This window comes from Lactuca virosa, chromosome 7, assembly GCF_052849685.1.
Source record: "Lactuca virosa cultivar CGN04683 chromosome 7, Lactuca_virosa_CGN04683_v6, whole genome shotgun sequence".
Classification (NCBI taxonomy): Eukaryota; Viridiplantae; Streptophyta; class Magnoliopsida; order Asterales; family Asteraceae; genus Lactuca; species Lactuca virosa.
The window spans coordinates 102892292-102899576 of NC_136432.1; positions in this window are offsets into that span (position 1 = coordinate 102892292).

Consider the following 7285-nt stretch of genomic DNA (forward strand, 5'->3'; position numbering starts at 1 on the left):
GATGCCTCTAATGGCTCACACCAAAACCCTAGAACTAGAAAAAAAGTGAGGAGAGAGGATAAGAGGTATAATTTTTGTTTATATGCCTCTACGAAAGAGTATGCATGAAATTTGCATCCTAGTGGGTCCTATTTATAGTTTAGGTAACATAGGGACAAAACAAGATTTGAATGATTAACCGATAGATTTAATCCCAGTTCAAATTCTTTCCTTATCTACTACCAGGAGGCTTCTAGACACCTTAAAAAAGCTCCCAAAACCGTCCATATGATGGTAGGTTCTAGAATTTCCTTTCTTTGCTTAACTATGAACAATTACAATTCACCCCTTGCACCTTTAATTAATTCTAATTAATCCAAAATTAATTCCAGATTAATTATGATTAATAATTAATCAATTCTAATTGATTTCATATTAATTTATTAATCATATAAATTAACAATTAAGTTATTTAACAACCGATCTCATATTAATTTATTAATCACATAATAAACTAACAAATCAACTATCTATTTCCAAATAATATATTAATCATATAATATATTATCAGTTCATTTATTACAATTTAGTAATCATATAATATTATAATAAATTTATCCTTTCTCTACAAAGGTCATTCTGATCAAGTTCTAGTTATGAGGGCAACCCACAAAGGATTTTGTTTCTAATTACACGAATATACAGATTTAGTTATGAGCTTAAACACCTTAATCCAACAGTCTCCCACTTGGATAAGTCTATAACTACAATTGCAAGTATAACCTTGAACCATATACCAAAGTGTGCTTCCCAAGCCACTGTCGAATTCTGATTCAAATCAAACGTTGGCCCTAAGATAAGTGCTCAGCTATTTCGTCGTTCTACAAGATATCGTATGAAAAAGGTTATTGATTAAATGATCAACCTCATGTTCATTATTATGTTTCCTAATTTGCATATTTGTGATCAAATTCAGACTACAAAATCGAACACATCAATTTAGTTTAGACTAGGCCTAGTTCTTATAGATCAACTCAAATTACCGAGGGGCCCACATATATCACTTTTACAATTAAGGCAAAAGGAACAAATAAACTTTGAATATATAATCATATATTTTTCTCGCCAAATTATGCATTGAATTACACTTTATAACACCCAGTTACGAGATGCATTGGAGTAAACCAATGCACAACTGATTTGTAAAATATGACTTATATATATATATATATATATATATATATATATATATATATATATATATATATCTGTTTGAAGAATAGAAGATATTATTGTCTTAGAATTACTTGTGTTTGAATCCATGAGTTAGTCTCTAAGAATGGGTTTATCAAATACTTAAAATTCCTATTTTCAAAGTATTCATGAATATTGCAGCAATCACATGCAATGCCCAATCTCTATCGGACAATCTAAAATCGATTAATGGCAGTCTTAATTCAACACTTACTTCCAAAAGTATGAACGACTGTGGAATTTTTGAATAATATTAAAATTACTCAGGGAAGTAAAACATGCGAAGTGAAACACAATAATAGATTAATTAACTATAGTATCATACCCATTGAATATAAATAAATCTCTATTATTTAATCACTATAACAATTACAAATTTATTCATTATATAATGTTTCGAGTAATCAACTAACCACTTGAATTAAATAACATCAATCATGCCATGTTATAAACATACAAACTATTCCTCTCGATGGTTCTTCCTTTATGAACATATCGACTGGACATTACTCCAATGATGCTCATTTTATAATTCCAAATTCTTATCGGTATCTAAGATGTAATGAAATTTCATCTTTACATGCATTGTCTTTCTATGATGTCGTGGTTCTAAAGTCACAGAGACCGAGCCTTCGATATTATAGAATGTTCCACTAGAACTTGTTACTTGAAACAATTCCATGGTTATGAACTCTCAAATTCAAGGTACACTCCTTGAACATTTCTCTTGCATTAAAGTTTCCAACTCACATGTAGATTTTCGCAAGCATCTTCCATTATAGAAACATTTCCATATTTCCATATGATCATCAATTTTGACCAAGAATCATCTCAATCCAGAACGTGTCACTATGGTCCATCCTAACAATATCATACTCCCAACTGTCCACAAGCAACGAGTCTTTGGTAAACCTTATAATGTTCTTGACAGTTGTCTAACAACTTTAGTCACATGAAATTCTAATCCCTTTCACACAATGCTAAAAGAATTTGAAAATTAGAATAATCGAATATTATAACATATGAGACTCGACTCATTATGTCCTACATAGAGACTTGATATCTGTTCAAGTCTTTGCTATAATATTTCTATATATCGAATCCCCTATGTTGAAGCATTTCAACATGATATATATATATATATATATATATATATATATATATATATCTTTGACTAAGTTCTATTAAACCATATGATCTAAATCTTTTGTCTCAAAATAAAGTATGAGTTCCCTCTTTATTAAGTCCATTATAGCGAAACAATTCCCAAACTTTTCAATTTGCAAACTAGAGACATCGTTTCCTACTAATAGTATTGTCAGCATGCAATAACAACGTAACAGTTATGCTCCCACTAGCTATGACATGTACCTAGAAATCAATATCCTTTGACTTTCTGACAGAAGTGCATATATATATATATATATATATATATATATATATATATATATATATATATATATATATATATATATTATGCAATGCTTTGATAAGTCACCAACTAGACTTCTTAAGCTTATATACCTTAGTTGGATAGTATGTGTGTGTGTGCATGTTTAAACTCTTTAAGATTTGATAGATATATCTCTCGAAATTTCAAAAAATTCCTTGCCATTCCTCGCAATTTGAAATATGAAGAGGGATGCCGTAATCATATTGTGAATTAGAGAATGCAACTAACATAACTAATATCCATATAAATATTTATCAGATCTTTAAATTCTATCAACAAAAGTATTTCCTCATAATCATTTTCATGAATTAGAGAAAAACCTTTGCCACTTAGATTTCAAGATGTATACCTTCCTATCCATGTGAACCTATCATTTCCAACCTATAGTGATACGACAAGGTTTAGGACAAACCAGATTCAATTTCAGTTTTCCTTCATGGAATGGACTTCACTATTTTAATTTCTTTTCTTTTGGCAGCTCAAGGGCCTACCAGTGCTTCCATGTTGTTAGCAACTCACCCATATTGATTAGTGTACCTTCACTGACTAATGTGCTTTGCTTTTGCAGTTAAAATGCAGAACATAGAACACATAAGCATAACCAACTCAACTGGAGGTGCACATAAATAAGAATGTGTCAATCAGATATAACATATTATCAACCTCAGGCTGTGTGCTAATGATAACTAAAAGGATCATTGTCGATCAACTCAATATCAAGATGACCGCCACTGACTTCTTTACATATGAGTTTTCTCTCTCTCAATGAACATTCCTTGACGAGCTAAAACAAATATTCAAATGTTCATGTAGATTCTCGACAAGAAAACACTTCATATAATAGGACTCAGTTTATCTTTTGTTTCTCTATCAATGAAAACCATCACAACTCAAATTCTAAATGTGCAAGAGTAAGAAAATATTATTACTGCACATATTGTGAGGTATTATCAACATTCTTAGTTTGAAATGAGTTTCAATATATGATTCATAGTTACTATAACATGGCACTAAAAATTGATTTGGGAATGAAACATGACTCATCTATGATTGATCCATTTCCAACAATGTTCGATTCCTCTTCTTAGTCATACAATTGCACCAAAATGTTATTTGAGGATTAATTGTGATACAATTCCATAATTACCAAGATGATCATAAAAAATGATATTAAAGTATTCTCCTTTCTTCTCAGATTAGAGAATCTTTTATCTTTCTACCTAATATATTCTTCTATTCATTCTGCTACTGTTTAAGTCGTTTCAAAAGTTTTAGAATTATGCTTAATCTTGTAAACATAACCATATTTACTTAAGCGTCATTAAATCATGACAATTAGGGATATCGTCCCTTATTGTGAATTTGAAAAGTCCATATCAACATGTAATAGATCCATTAGTCCTTCACTTGCATCACATAAACATGTGAAAAATGAATTAGTCATAATTTTCCAATGAACAGGATTTTCATGCATCATGCAGTTTGAATTGTTTAAATCCAAATTTTTGTCCAATTGAAACTTGGTCAAGAGATTTCTTTTCACTTGGTCAGAAAATGATAATGCCATAAGCACGTTCTTGATGAATCAATATCCAATATTAATATTGCTATTATTACAAACATAACCTGCACTTTTATTAATGCCATTTCAAGGAAATATAAAATAAGGCAACTTCATTTTATTGCTAAAAAGAAAATTAGAAGTTGTCCTTACAATGCATAAAATGAAACACTATATTTCTAAACATCTCCGAAGAGTAATAACAATCTATTAAAACTATCCTAACTCCTTAGTAGTATATCAAAATTCTGATCATCGAATCATGCAACAAAATTCCATTTCCCATGATCAGATTTAGCTCACTTTTCTTAAGCTTCATTCTTTCTCTTAGATCCTGCAATACCATCAACATGTGATCATCACATCATGTATTAAGAGTCTATGAATAGGAACTTATATTGGAGTTAGATAATGGGTATACCTGAAGTAGAGTCACATGAATTGACTTTACCATATTCAAGATCTTTTAGGTATTTTGGGTGGCTTTGCTTCCAATGTCCGTTTTATTCGCAGTAGAAACAAATGAAATCATTGGGGGTAAACATGAGGAATGATCTTAGAATAAGAATTTCTCTTTACCATACGATCAAATAGTTTGACATTGGCCGATCCCTTTCGATTGGAAAGAGAAATATTTTCTTGAGTACCAATGTTACAATTGTCAATGCCCATGGAAACCTTGGAATTAGACCTATTAAGAATTTATGCTTTAGTTGTGCTCTTAAGCATATCCTCTTTAGTAACTATCAACATATGGGTCAGATCAATTAGGGTCATATCGAGATTTCTCATATGAAAGTTTTAATGAACATGCCATATGAATTTGGAAGAGAAAGAAGAACCAAATCATTGGCTTGCTCCTTTGGGAATACGACACCCATTCTATGCAATTTTTCAATGTACGATTTCATTTTCAGAACATGCACACACAAAAAATTTCCATCTTTGTGTTTACATGCCAATAGGGCTTGAGTAGTTTCATATCTTTCAACTAGAAGAAAACGTGACGTTGGGAGAGTCACATGAGGAGGTGGAAGAGTCAAAAAAGTAAGATGTCCAATACCACCATTACCCAAGGAAGGGAAGACAATTTCACATTAACTCGATTGTGGAGGTCCATCTCCAGATGACTGAGGAAAACTGTTTCTATAAGAACGAGGAAGACCATTTCTATCTTCATAAGACATCTAAAATTGGGAGAAGATAGAATTCAAGTTAATTGATTCTAATCCTATATTATTAACCCAAAATTTAAATTGAGGCTAGAATCCATATTTTCATTTCGTAATATGAAGAGGGATGCCGTAATCATATCACAAAACTATTTTAGGTAGGTAGAAACATTTCACCAATTTCAATCACATGAAACTCCTAGATCTTTTGATATTTTCATTGAAACATGAATGGAATGTTTAATCTCGGATCATGCTCTTACCAATTGTGACTGGGATGCCGATGATCACAATTAAGATGTGAATAACCGTGCAAACCCGCTCAAACACCCCTGATCTATTTATAATCGCCCATTGATGTGCCGGTTAACCACACACGCTCCATCAACAATCATTAACACGAGTTGTAATCATAATTTTATATTTATAGTCCGACATTAGTTTGTCGGTTAACCACACACTCACCACTAACGACTCATAAATACATGATGTGCGTTTTCATGAATTAACATACATTTCACCTTTTTCCTAGAGTAACAAGAGTGTGATTTTAAAAGAATGTTCTAGCACTTTATAGATTGTACTTTTAATCTTTTATGTCCTATTGAACCCGTTCGGCTAACGACCCTCCACCACACAAAGGAGCGGTGGGTGAAAAGGATACCCATTCAACGGTCATTTTATAGTATGTTTTCTTATACCCCTCTTATATCATGGCTTAATGAATGAGACCTACTATTGATCCGACTAACTTTTAGTTATACATATTGTATTAAATGTTTATATATATATATATATATATATATATATATATATATATATATATATATATATATATATATATATATATATATATATATATATATAAGGGTGTATTTTAAAACCTTTTAAAACAAAAGGTTTAAATGTTAATTTTCTAAATTAATCATATAATTACTTAATCAATCTAAACTTATCATGGATTTATAATTATCTTTTAATTAATTTTATAATTAGATTTATTATTAAATCCATAAGTAAAATTCATTTAACTAATATTATAATTAAATATTATCTATTCAAGATTATCTCATAATATTTAGGGTTTTTAGTTTAATTATCTAAGGCATTAAATATCGGTTTTTGACAGATTTAAAGCCAGATAATTACCAAAATTAACAACACAAATCAGATTAGTCAGAAAATCCTGAATTTTTATATTGAGCTGGTTTCACGTCGTGATAGGAAGTGTGTCACGATGTGACAAACAAATTTTAAAAAAAATCAAAATTTTCAGTTCATCTCATGTACAATCAATGTTAGACACACCTAGGCTCTGATACCACTGATGAGTTTTATATGTTACAAAAAACTATGTGCTTGCGGAATTTTACTTACACTTAAGGATACATGCAACCTAAAAGATCTATGTCATACACATTGAATGCAACATACTATGAACCAAAAAACTAGATGAACCCTAATATAATCAAAATACAATACAAGAATTAGGGTTACATACCATTGATCTATTGTAGTAAACAAATCACTTCAATCCTTCCTTTAAAGAGCTTGGAAAGTTAGCACCAAAAGAATGATGCCTCTAATGGCTCACACCCATACCTAGAACTAGAAGACGAGCCAGGAGAAAGGATAAGAGAATAATTTTCGTTTATATGCCTCTAGGAAAGAGTATGCACGAAATTTGGCTCCAAGGGGTCCTATTTATAGTTTAGGTAACTTTGGGACAAAGGAAGATTTGAATTATTAAATAATAGATTTAATCACAGTTCAAATTATTTCCTTATCTACTACCAGGAGGCTTCTGGAAACCCTAAAAGAGCTCCCAAAACTGTCCATATGATGGTAGGTTCTAGAATTGCATTT